Source organism: Pteropus alecto, unplaced genomic scaffold (genome assembly GCF_000325575.1).
Source record: "Pteropus alecto unplaced genomic scaffold, ASM32557v1 scaffold3, whole genome shotgun sequence".
Taxonomy (NCBI): domain Eukaryota; kingdom Metazoa; phylum Chordata; class Mammalia; order Chiroptera; family Pteropodidae; genus Pteropus; species Pteropus alecto.
This window is the reverse complement of record NW_006442484.1, coordinates 15,665,156-15,679,224: the sequence shown is the minus strand read 5'-3', so window position 1 is coordinate 15,679,224 and position 14,069 is coordinate 15,665,156. Positions and strand designations below refer to the sequence as shown.

Genomic DNA, 14,069 nt, shown 5'->3' with positions numbered 1-14,069 from the left:
ACAGCTAAAAGCGGTGCCAATTGATGTTTCTCACATTTTTTTTTTGCATCTAGTCTATAGACATACCAACCAGTTTGTCCAGGAGGCTGATCATATATTTTTTCACAAGGACTACAAAATAATCTCATTTTGTGTCAATAGGGGAAAAAGTTTTCTCCCTTTCACTTTACTTAAATATGTAATATGAACCTGAAAAAAGTTTATTAGCTGAACCACATAATTTTTTACCCCTGTACTAGGATTGTGATAATCATAAAGGCAATTAACTCCCTGAGAAACATTTTAATTTACACAGATGAGAGAAAGAAGATACAGTCTTTTTCTCTTTCTTCAAATCTGATCAAACAGCCAAAATGCAATTCAATTACTTCATGAAAAATATTTTCATGCATGTCAACTACATTTCTTGGAACAGTAAATCTGTAAACAGTCCTACATGCATTTAGGAAGAGACACATACATCCCCAGAGAAATGGGTATTTCCATTTGGGGCAACATGCTACAATGAGGGTCCTTAACTTTCACAGGACAATGGTTTTGGGGTTCTAATGCAAACAGTTATCCTGGTTCTTCCTCATAGCCCTGTTCTGGATATGTAAACCTCATATTCTATCATGTTGGGGTGCTGTACCACTGATTTCTGTCACTTTGAGAGAGATATCAACATAGAAAATACCCTCTCTTCTTTCAGTACCTCCATACTAGAGTCTCCCATTGCTGAAATGGACAGAGGAGTTTCATTGGAGTAAGTCAGCTTTAACTTACCAAAATGCCCAAGAGTTTGCCACACATTTCACCAGTACTGCTCATGTCCCAATAAACACACATGGAAAGTGGTGCTCTCAGTACAAACTGATTTAATCAACTGCCCTCAATTCTGGTGATTTCTTCCTACATCACCCACAATTTTGTACTTTGTATATTGAGATGTTCATTGTTACATGAAAGTTATCTGCAGATTCCATATGTTCAGATGTTCTGGAGCAGTTCCAGTTTAAGTATGCCATCCCTTGTCCATCATGTCAAACTATTCATGCAAATTTTTATTATCAAAAAATAAAAATCACCATGGAATCTCCACAAAGGAATATCTAAAAAATATATGATTGCAGCAAAGTTTTAAAATCTAAAATCAGTCTTGAATGATATAAAACAGTCAACGGATAAATTAACGGAAGCTTTTTGTAAAGCACTGGTATTTTAAAATAATGTCTGTCCATACAAATGGCCAAAAAACATATGAAAAGATGATCAACATCACTAGCTATTACAGAAATACAAATCAAAACCACAATGAGATACCATCTCATACCTGTTAGAATGGCTATTATCAATAGGACAAGTAATAACAAGTGTTGGAGAGGATGTGGAAAAAAAGGAACCCTCATACACTGCTGGTAAGATTGCAAATTAGTATATTCATTATGGAAAATAGTATGGAGGTTCCTCGAAAAACTAAGAATTGATCTACCATATATTCTAGCAATCCCTCTTACAACCACAAAGAAATTACAACTAAACTACAGAATAGCCTAATTAGGAGTCACCTGAAGTCTAGCTAAACAGAAGTACTACAACTGGGAACACGTAGAAGAGGCCACCTCAAGAATGGTAGTGGAGCAAAGACATAGAGCAGGCTGGTCCCACATCTGTAGGTAGTAGTTGAGATCCAGAGGAATATCTTGGCTGTGGAGGTACCCCCTGGAGGAGCAAGAGGTCCCAGGCCCACACCAGCCTCCCAATACAGGGTTTCTGTACTAATAGAAGTCCTCACAACTTCTGGCTGTGAAAACCGGCAGAGATTATGGCTGAGTGAGATAGAGAGCCACTGAAGGTGTGGACATTTCTTTTCAGGGGCCAGCGGACTTACTCGCTGACACACTCACTCACTCTGAGCTCTAGCATTGGGGAAGCAGATTGAAAGATGCCAAAAACATACAGGAAGGAACTGAATTGTCTGGCTACAGGACAAGGACTGGTGGGGCAGCTTTCTCCCAGATGGAAGTGCTGGCAGAGGCCTCTGTTCCTTTTTTGGGCCCTCCCCTAGCTTGCAGACGCAGGTAAGTGCCATATCTGAATCTCCATCAAACTGGCTAACACTGGTCACCCTGCCCTGGTGATTCTGAGGTCTTGCCCCACCCAGCTTGTGGGCCCACTGAAGCTGCTACCAGTGTCTTTTCCATACAACCGGCCTGCCTTGGCTCATGCTGAGGACTTTTCTAAAATCTCTCAAAGGTTCACAAAACCTAAACAAGCAGTGTCTGGCATCAGTATGCCCTATATCTCTTACTAAGCAGCCCCAAGTCTGGCACTAGCAGCGGCCGGCCTCAGTTTGCAGCTTGGCCTCTCAAGGTACCTCCATGCCCATCTCAGATTGCTTGGTAGCTCATGCCAGGTGACCCTGGGAAGGGCACAGGCTGTGGCTAAACTTGGCCTATGGTAGGGTCCATCCCAGAAGGCCTCAGCTGGCATGCCCAGTGGCTGGCTTTGGTCTGAGCTGGAGAACAACCAGGGTCATATCCAAGGATGACACACCTAAAAGGCAGACTGGGCAGGAACCAGAGCCCTGCTAAAGTGAATCCTGCCCCATAGTATCAGCCCCTGTACAATAGCTTCTTCAGTGTAGTCACCAGCCAGTCCTCACAAGCAATCAGCCCAAAGGTCAATCCGTCTCATTAACATGCAAATAGCAACCAAGGCTCAAATACAACAGGAGGGCACACACAACCCATACGAGGAACACACCTGGAGCACCCAGCTCAGGTGTTCAGGCAGACTCCACCACTGGGCCCCATAGCACACCTACTATATAAGACCACTCTACTAAGATCTGAAGACATGGTAGCCCTATGAAATACATATAAACAAACACAAAAAGATAGCCAAAATGAGGAGACAAAGAAATATGTTCCAAATGAAAGAAAAGAACACAGATCCAGAAAAAGAACTTAATAAAATGGAGCCAAGCAACCTACCAGAGGCAAAATTCAAAACACTGGTTATAAGGATGCTCAATGAACTCAGGGGAAGAGCAAATGAATTCAGTAAAACTTTAACAAAGAGATAGGAAACATAAAAATGAAAATAGAAAACATGAAAAAGAGCCAGTCAGAAAAGAAGAATACAATAACTGAAATGAAGAATACCTTAGGAGAAATCAACAGTAGGTTAGATGAAGCAGAGGATCAAATCAGCAATTTAGAAGATAAGGTATCAGAAAACAGCCAATCACAACAAGAAAAAAGAATCCAAAAAAATGAGAATAGTCTAAGGAGCCTCTGGAACAACATCAAGCATACTAATATTCGCATCTTAGATGCACTAGAAGGAAGAGAGCAAGGGATTGAAAACTTATTTCAACAAATAATGATGGGAAACTTTCTTAACCTGGTAAAGGAAATAGACATACAAAACCAAGAGGTGCAGAGAGTCTCAAAGAGGATGAACCTAAAAAGACCCACACCAAGACATATCATAATTAAAATGCAAAGGTTAAAGACAAAGAGAGAATATTAAAAGCAGCAAGTGAAAAGCAGTTAGTTACCTACAAGGGAATTCCCATAAGACTGTCAGCTGACTTCTCAACAGAAACTACAGGACAGAAGGGATTAGCAGGAAATATTCAAAGTGATGAAAAGCAAGGATTTACAACCAAGATTACTCTACCCAGAAAAACTATCGTTTAGAATTGAAGAACAGACAAAGAGCTTCCCAGATAAGAAAAAGCTAAAAGAGTTCATCACCACCAAGCCGGTATTATAGGAAATGTTGGAAGGACTTCTTTAATAAGAAAAAAGAAAAAAAAAAAAAAAAGATAAAAAATATGAATAATAAAATGGCAACAACTACATATCTATCGATAATTACTTTGAGTACAAATGGATTAGGTACATTAATCCAAAGAGGGTGGCTGAATGGATAAGAAAATAAGACCCTTAATAATGCTGTCTACAAGAGACTTCAGATTGAAAGACATACGCAGACTGAAAGTAAAGGGATAGAAAATATGTTCATGAAAATGGAAACGAACAAAAGCTAAGGTAGCAATACTTATACCAGACAAAATGGACTTTAAAACAAAGGCTATAGCAAGAGACAAAGAAGGACCCAGTTATCCTACTTTAGGTTATTTATCCAAAGAAGCCCAAACACTACTTCTAAGGAACAAGAAATTCTTATGTTCATTGCACCATTATTTACAATCAAGATATGGAGGTTATCTGGGTGTCCATCAAGAAATGAATGAATAAAGAAGAGTTAGCACATATGTAAAATGGAATATTACTCAGCCATAAAAAAGAATGAAATGTTATCTGCAACAACATAGATGGACCTAGAGGGTATTGTGCTGAATGGAGTCAGAGAAAAACAAATGCCATATGATTTCACTTACATGTAGAATCTTTTTAAAAAATAAAATAAACAACAACAACAAAAAATAGAAACAAACTCATAGATTCAGAAGACATTTTGACGGTTGTCAGCTGAGAGGGGGTTTAAGGGTGGGCGAAAAAGGGGAAGGGATTAAGAAGTACAAATTAGTAGTTACAAAATAGTTATGGGGATGTAAATTAAAGCATAAGAAATTTTACCAGGTGGCTGTTAAATCATTCATAATTGTAAATTGGCCATAGTGGCAGGATTTATGCTATACTACAATTCAAGACAAATCAAAGTTTTTTGTTTTTGTCTTTGTTTTGTTTTAACAGAGAGTCAGTTTATATACACCGCTAGTGTTTTGTCAAGTGCCTTCCTGTTCCTTACAACGGTGGGGCTAGTGAGCAGATTTTATTGATTGCAGAAAATGAAGCCCAGAGAAGTTAAAAAGCATACACAAGGTTACACAGCCAGTACACAGCAGACAAGATTGGAACTCCAGATCTGCGTGACTCTGAGCTTGGGCTCTTGCCCTGAATTTGAAAAGTCTTTTCCTGGGTCCACATTAGGATCACAAGGCAGACCTGTTTCATAGCTTAGCTTTGATTGCTCCTATCTGTTAGGTAATATTCCTTTGGATGTGACTGGAACAAATAATAAAGATGGTATATAAGCAATGATTTCCCCCTCCTGGCCCTAGAAACTTAGGAGAGCAGTTCTTGCACGGCAAGATACACACACGTTTATAAACATTAGTCAGTATATTTAGGAAGGCACAGTCAAGGGAGTATAGTTTTCCTCATGTTAAAGAAAACTTTGCAGACAACTAAAAAACATGTAAATAACAAGCAAATATAAAGTGAATTGTGTACACTTGGAATAAATGAAAAGCAAATTGCAAACAAGACGTATGAGATGGAGACAAGACCTCTCAGCAATTGACCTATAACAATTTTCATTTTTCAGGCAAGGAGAAAAAATGTGTTTCATGATTTATTCAGTTTGGCTATGAACTTTAAACATACACTAGTGAAAATCACACAGCCCTGAGGGATTTTGCCATTTCAAAAAAACATGCATATTAAAGTGAAATATGACCTGCAGTTTGAGATATCTTACATCTCTTGTTCAAGTTCAGAAATAGAGGAACACATTAAAATTTTGAGTGGCTGTATGAAAAGACTGTCACCCTTAAAGTTTGTCATATCTATAAAATATATGATTATATTCAGAATATATATCTGAGATAAATAATCTAAAGAAACATAAAAAAAACCCATGTTGTTAAACATTAATCATTTTATATTAATTGAAAACAGATCTCAAGTAATACAAATCAAACAAAATTTAGAACAATTAAAGGATTAAAAGCTCAATTATGGACATAATATTTTAGACAAAAACTCATACTGTGTTACATTCTCAGAAAACATTTCAATAGTATAATAGGAATAGTAATCCTGCACTTGTTTACCTAGATCAATATTATGTGAAAACGTCATCCACTTGCAACTTACTACTCTTTCTGTAAGATAAACACGGTTAATCTGGAATAAAGTGCTACGTATTTTTAAGTCATGTCAGTTTTAATTAATGGGTTAAAATTCTGGTTTAAAAGTAAATTCTTTGGGCTGGAAGGGTAGCATTGATGAACTCGCATGTCACATTCACATTTAAGATTGTGATTTCTCTTTTTTTCTGCCTGTGCATTTTTGCAAAGTGCAAAAATCTGAATGCTCTAATATAATATTCCCCTAGAAGCAGAAAATTGTTGGCAAATTTTATTCTCTTAATTAAGTTACCCTTAAATAGATTAGTTCAGACAAAAGTATCATCCAATCTAAATCATCACATTTAAGACAGTCTGCTGGATGCCTGAATGTTAGGTCAGACACTCACTAAGATGCCTGCAAAATAAAAGAATTCTAGAGGACAGAGAGAAGAAACACACTCTCCAAAGCTTTTGCAAAGTACTTGCCACTGTTGGAGGCAGCAATCCCTTTCTAATATCATTCATCTATGGGAAGAGATGTTTGTTTTATTATTCATTTTTTTCAACCACAGCTTTTATTACCCTGACATTGTTTTATTTTTAATTTGGGCAAAGGGGTTGAGGAATGACATAAATATCAATGCAGAGCTTTAGTATCTTAAACAAATTATTTGTAGATCAGTAACACATCACAGTGCTCATAAACCTCAGAATTAGAAAATGTGACATCAAACACTGGCTTACCTGTGAGATGCCTCACCTCCAAGAAATAGCTGTAAATGTATAGAGTAATTTTTACTTCTCAAAAAGCTTTGCATCAATCATGAAATAATTAAAGTAATATCTCCATTTACATAGTGGACAATTATCTAAGAAATCACATTATCTAAGAAATCATATTATTTAAGAAATTGTATTTCCTAAAATATATCAAAGAACCCAAGGAATTAGAAAAGTGCCATCTGAGTATTTATTCATTAAAATAACAATTATTCATTACTCGCTATTTGAAAGGTAGTATATTAGACGCTGAGAATATAAAAATGAATGAGACATTAAATATCTCTCAAAATCTTTGTACCAAATGTAATGCCAATTTGCTCACGAAGAGGGTATTTGGTCTTTCATGCTTATCTATGCTTATTTTATACACAGTGTTAACAATGCAAATGCTTTGACTTCTTAGACCCCACTAGATCTAAAGCAGCAAACCCAAAGTTGGGAAAAAGCACTGGGAGGGAGGTATGCTGATGGAAGCCCAAAGAGATGATAGTTTCCAAGACTACATTTCTAAATCTATTCTAATTAATAACTTTCACTAGCAGATGATATATAAAGTCACTCAATACTTTCTAAACTCTCAGAGAAAACCTGTTCATTAGTTATAGCCATTAGTGAATTATGTATCAGATATCAACAGAAATATAACAGAAAATGTATCAACATAAAAAATGTTATATTGTAAAATATTTAAACCCTAGTGTATTTCATTAAAAAATTTCATCACATTTTTACAGGAACCAAAAAAATCCTTTATTAATATTAAAACTATTTCCAAAACACGTTTGTGATCTGAAGGATATGTGTTCCAATAATTCTCTTTAGAAAAAATTAACAGCAACAGTTAAGAGCTTCCAAATATAACTTTCTTTTCATAGGTATAAAGATTCACTTTTGCAGAGAGTTCATGATTCCATGCAAGACCACCACAGAGTATTTGGACTGCATATTTATATTCCAGGTAAGCACAAGCACTGTTGCTAACATCCCAGGCTCGTTCTATACGATTGTGTTTTTGTTTGATACCGAACAGCATGTCCATTTCATCTTTGTGGACAGATGCTTCTGACTAAAAAGTAAAGTGTCTCTGTTACTTACAATTTATGACTACAAATTATTAGTTGCCAGTGGCAAGAACATCCATTAAAAGTAGTTCGACAGCAAAACAGATTAGAAATATATCTGAACGACTCATCAGGTAATGCAAATTCTACAGACAGAAAACCACCCTTTAAAAATTGTTTACCATCATTTTTAGTTTCAGTTCCACTTTCTAAATATTCTAAAGCCTAAAAGAGAATCTCAAACCTCATATACATCACTGAATTCTGACACACAGTGGATCTTTTCGGATAACTAAACCCTATATCCTGCTAACCACCTAGAATGTGAGAATGGAAAGGGAAGTTTATAGCCCACAGTTTTTGGAGGAGGATATGCAGCACTGGCAAGTTCAATTACTTGTCCAAGGTCACACAGTGATTTGGAGCAGAAGTGGGATTGCCCAGACACCCGATCCAGTGATCTTTACACTACATCACACTGGCTTCACTTAAAACAGCTATAAGATTACAGGGGAGACTAGGACTCTGTAAGTGGTTGTCTCCAAGGTGTAGGAGAAGAAAGGGAGGAAAAACAGAACAAGCAAGTGGAAATTACATAAAAGCACATATAACACAAACAACAAACTGCTTGTTAATGCTGGGACTTTTCAGTCTCCTGAACTGGTACCTGGAGGAGAGAGCTGCTCCCGCGGACCCTTCACAATATACTGTTCAGAAGGGATCCTTTCTGATCTTGCATGCTTGAGAACTCAGACTAAGCTACTATTTAGTACACACAGCAAGGTTCAGGGGTTTAGCACACAAAGGAAGCCTGAGCACCTATCAGAAACTGTGTTCCTAGAATAATTATAGCAATATTAATAAGAGCTGCCATTTTTTTTGAATGCCCTCTATCTTCTCAATACCATATGTATATTATTGATATCTGTCTGCTTTGTTAAATGAGACCATCCAAGTGTGAGGTCAAAAAATTTGGTCAAGGTAAACAGCTTTGTAGCCCTAGGACTGCAATGGCTCCACAATTCTGACTGCAAGCCTTTTCCACAACTGCAGCTGAACTATTTTTAGCAGCGATATCCCTTGAGCAAATGAAGCCTGCAAAGCCCAGTAGGTAAAATATATTTGGAAGGGATTCTGTTCTGAGTGTGGAGGATGTGAGGACCCAGGGTACTGCCTCTCCTCTCCCACCTACAGCTCCTCCTCCCAGCTCAAGGGCCTGTCTCAGGGTGCTGGCCCTGAAACCCTTGGGGCTCAGATACCTGTCAAGGGATATTTATGGGGTGCTCTCATGCCATAAATATGGCTCTACTCAACTTTGAGTTTACTTACGGTAAGTGCTTCAATTAAGCCCTCTAGATTCCCTAGAGAAGTAGAAGAAATAATTTACTCAGCCGTTTTGTACAGTTAAGTGGAAAAGGCAATGAAGAGAAAGTCAGAAACAGAGTAAAGCTGAGTTTCTTATAATGTTCTTCTAAAGGACTTTCTCCTTAGTTTATTGACCACTGAGGCAGTGAACACACTTCAGGAGAGCCAGAAATCTGTTTTCTTTATCCTGTACTAAAGCAAACCTCCCCAATAGGTACTAGGGAGGCTGAACTTTTTAAACTGTCCCTGCCCCCCAAAAGAGAATAAAGTGTTAATTCCACAGTGAATACAATATGTGTTGGGCTTGATAATATAGGCCTAGTGTATTATTGAAGATTAGAGATTCACTTGAAAGGCAGCAATGTTGGAACTGTGCACATAGGCCTTAAAAATACATAGAGCAAAAGGGTGGGATGGCATCCATCTTGCTTGCCACTAAAACAACTCAAGAATTAATTATGTCTAGGATAAAAACTGCACTAGAACATACTTGAGATAATAGTTTTTCATAGTAACTTTTCATTTTCTAATGGTTACATGAAGTATTCTGCTTCTCAACATTATCTTCTTTCTTTCTAATAGCAGATATTCATAATGGACAGTGAGAGAGAACAAAACATAAGCTGTATTTTGGTAGAAGAAAGAACATCTAGTCCACCTAATTTATTTTTCAAATAAATTATTATTCCTGTTTTGAAACAGCAATTTTAATACTGTTTGAGACACTAGTCATCATCTGAAAAATAATTTCCACATTACCATATTTGAAAAAAATTGGAGAAAGAGCAGTATCATGGCTTAATCACAATTTTTTTTTCTACGTAGAAACAACTAGAAACACCTATTTACCCTATATAATTTAATGAGCACCCTGAAGACTCTGTTTACAAACGTCAAATCCAATCAATGCTCCATCGGCTTTACATTCCAAACATTAGTCCAATCTGTCCATGCTTCTTCATCCTCACTGTCACCACGCTTGTCCAAATACCTTTTCCTGCATGAATGAGAAGCATAGTAGCTTCTTGTCTGGCCTAGAATCTACTTCCCCACCCACTCCACCCGTGGCATCAATTCTTTCTCTTGCCGACATATATCTTTTAATAATCAAACTCGTACCACGTTGGGTGCAGTGTGACATCTGGACATCATTCTCCTTCTTAAAGCTCATTGGCATCTTCATATTCCTCTCAGAATAATAATAACAATAATAATAATAATAAGATTCTCAATGTGACATACAAGTTCTTATCCTATATGGCCCCATCTTACCCCATTAGGTCCCTGATCGCCTGGACCACCACATCCACTCACTGATCCCCAGTCATGTTGGTCATCTTTCTGTTCCTGCAGTGCTCCACACTCCATCATACCTGGGCAGCAACATGTTCTGTCCCTTAAGCCAGATCACGTGCTCCACCCCTTAGAATCCAAATTAATTCCCATTCACTCTTCAAATCTTGTCGCTTCTTTAGGGAACTCTTCCCTCTGCTCTGAAAGTACCTTACTCTTACACAAAGCATTCATCAGTCTTGCAATTACAAATCCAATTGTATAATCCATGGGTTAAGTCTTGTCCCTCCCACCAGATTCTAAACTCCGAGATGGCAGAAACACGTCAGTCCTGCTCATCACTCTATTCCCAGCACTAACCCAGTGCACGGTCGGTCCATGGTAAGTAGCCGCTCAATGCTGCATGTCATGGAAGCTGGAACAAACAGTACTGTAAGAAGCAGAATTATGTCGAATATGATTTGGAGTAATGTCCCCCGCCCCCCAGAAACTCATCACACCAATGGTTGATAGTTTTGCTTAAAAGAAAAAAAAGTTAAAGAAAAATGTATCCTCTGTGATTACCTACTTATGCTTAAAGGAAGAAACTTCTAATATAATGCCTAATAGAATACTTAAATGCTGGTTTTTCACAACTCCATTTATAACATTCATTATTCTTTGTTGCAACTTTGGGCCCCTTATTGCCAGGCTCCATAAAGTCCATGCATTCATGGATGGGGTGTTCAGTCTTCTTTTGTTTGAATGTTAATGTACTGAAATACTCAAGTCTACAAAAATATCTTTGATGTCAGATATAACTCTTATGTGAATACCCTAATTGATCCGGCATCTTAATTCAACATGATGCTATTATCTTGTTTTCCCCCAAAGGATTTAAATAAACAAGAATTAAATATCAGATCCTATCATCCCAGCCTATCACTTACAAACCTAAAACGTGATGGGACATGGAATTATCATAGTGGTCACAGGTTCACTATAATCACAGCAACAGCACTGTGGCAGACACTCTGCTTAACCCTCATGTCATGTAGTCCTCAAAGCAGCCTTGCGAAGTAGACCAACTGTAAGAAGAATGCCCAGATGCCTTAAGTTCCTTGCATATTATCAGGAAAATTGGCAGAAGGCATAAAAAAAGCATGACTATGGTCTCTTTAGAGTTTGTTGACATGATTATATTTTCAGACATCCAGAAAAACACTGAAAAAGGGAAGAACCTGAAAGGTGTGCGTTAAGGCTGGTAACTTAGACCACTCCTCACCTGGGAAGGAAGCACCAGAAGCAGAGGGAAACTGGAGCAGCAGTGAGAAATCTGCTAGGATGCAGGCTCCCAGCTACAATCTTAAGGGCTGTGCACAAAATGTCTTCATGCTCATACCCTCATGGGGCTTTGAGTGGTATTGTTTTGTAAACGGTGGAATTTGAGTCAGAAACCTAGTACCCACCTTTATGCAGGGTTAAGGGAATGGGAAAATCATATTTAAGAAACATGTCTTATTTTCAAAAACACAGAGACTTATTAGAAGAATGGGACAGAAGACATTTTTGAAAATGAACATAGCCCAACAAGTCTCTGGCTTCTGTGCTGTCAGATATCTAATCTATTATGAAGGTTCTGTTAGACATTTCCCAGGGAGAAATCCTCTTCCCCTGGCACATACTTTCTAGCTCAAAACAAAAAGCTTCCTCTCTTGGCATTTCTGCCTGGAGCAAAACTGTTAAGAATAGAGTTGTTGGTGGAGGGTGGGAAAGGAAGGAGGGAGGGAGGGGGAGAGGGAGGGAGAGAGAGAGAGAGAGAGACTGAGACTGCATCTTGCTTCTTCAGAGAGGACATGGCAGCCTGTAGAGGCCAAAGAGAGGAGGCCAAGGCCACTGAGTCTCTCTTAGAGATCCTAGTGCTGAGCACAGTGGGAAAGCTGCACAAAGGACCACGCAATGCGCAGGAGTTCTAGAGAGAGTCCCAGCCCATTTATCAGGAATAAGGACCTTCTAAGTGGTGACCATTGTGAACTGATGTGGCTAAGGAGGACCTCTCAGCAAATAAATGAATGAATGAATGAATGAATGAATGAATGAATAAGGGAACATGGTGGTAAGACGAGCTCAAAATAAATAATCAAACTAAGTTAAAGATGAACCAAAAAAAAATTATATTTCTTACATAATTTTTTAGTCAAGACGAGAACCCACTACGATAATAACCACCATGCATAATAATTAGAGACTCAGAGAAGTAATAATAAATACATTCCTCACCAGCACACGGGCTGACAGCCCCAAAGGACATTCAAGTTCTTCGTTCGATAGCGCACTGAGGAAATCTATCCTCATTATACTTTTCTAGCTGGGTGAGCACGTGGCAGTGCCCCGCAGCCTGTGTCAACTCTTTTCAGCCTCCCCATGTTCTCTCCACCCACTCTCACCCATCTGAATAATTGGAATTTCCCAGAGCACTTGGTGGGAATTCAACTTACAATCAAATGAATTGAAGAAATGTCATTTGAGTTATGAGGGTGGTTTACATTTATAGAATGAAAATAATAACTATAATAAGGTAGCATTTATTACTTAATAGACTTAATGCTAGTACAAAAATAATCAGGAAAAAAACAATTTTAACATCTGGGGACAAGGAAGTACTGTGTTGCTTCCCTGCCTTTCCAGGACTAATTACGTCATTCAATTCCAATAGAAGATAACATAGCATCATTCGGGAATTCCTAAAATATTTCCAGTGGAATGATATCATTCTCTGAGATCAGTAGGCAAGGAGGAGCCCTGTTATTAGGTAAATTTGGGAAGAATGCAGAGTTAGAATTTAAAGTTCTCTTTTTTAAAGGACTTCTCAAGGCTTTTAATATACATCGTGGATCCCCAGGAATTTATCCCTAGAGTGTAAAAGTTCACAAACTTACTTTCCTATGCCACTCTTTCACTGGAAGAAAAACATAAAGAAAATATTTTATATGTGTGATCATTTTTTTCTCTTGTCAGATGAGAGAACTGATCATATTTTTTAACCTTAATGGTTATAGATAACATGAAATTATAAATTAAACATTTTTATAATTTCAATTTTACAATCCACATCGCAAAGTTGAAGTTCAAATGCAACTTCCAATCCAGAGGCTAGCACTTACATCCCTCCCTGGATCTGAACACACAAACATACAAAGCAATGAGTCTAAGATCTACCATCAGTTCACAAAGAATTAAATGAATATAAAATGCACAGCAGAGACCCGCATGTTTGTTAGGTATGAGCTGAGCGCCTTCAAAGACCTAAGACAGGAAATCAAAGTGCATAGAATAGTGACCAGGGTTAATGTTGGAAAGGCACAAACCAACGCAGAGCATTCATTAGACATGCCACTAATTTACAGCCCAATAAAATGGGTCCTGCATATGGTACACATCCTTTAGTCTTAGATCTTCTATATCTTTTCAAACATAGCTTGTGCTGTGCTGAGTTTTACTTCAGGATATGACAATATGTATTTTACTGGCCACACGTTAGTGACTTATAGCTATGCAATCATCGATTCCAAGTTCAGAACATAGCTTTATTGACTCTACATGCAATGCCAGGAACATTACATGAATCCAATATTCTGCAATAATACAAAATAAACAGAATTGATTTATATTTATATAATTATATTAACCTCATATTATAGATTATATGAAATATATAC

The 14,069-nt window shown here is 37.7% G+C and overlaps 1 protein-coding gene across 1 annotated transcript in view; it reads right to left on the bottom strand.

The window, feature by feature from the left end:
* Positions 1-14,069, bottom strand: part of THSD7B (thrombospondin type 1 domain containing 7B) — a 745,753-nt gene that overhangs the window by 493,360 nt on the left and 238,324 nt on the right. The gene's annotated exons all lie outside the window — the stretch shown is intronic.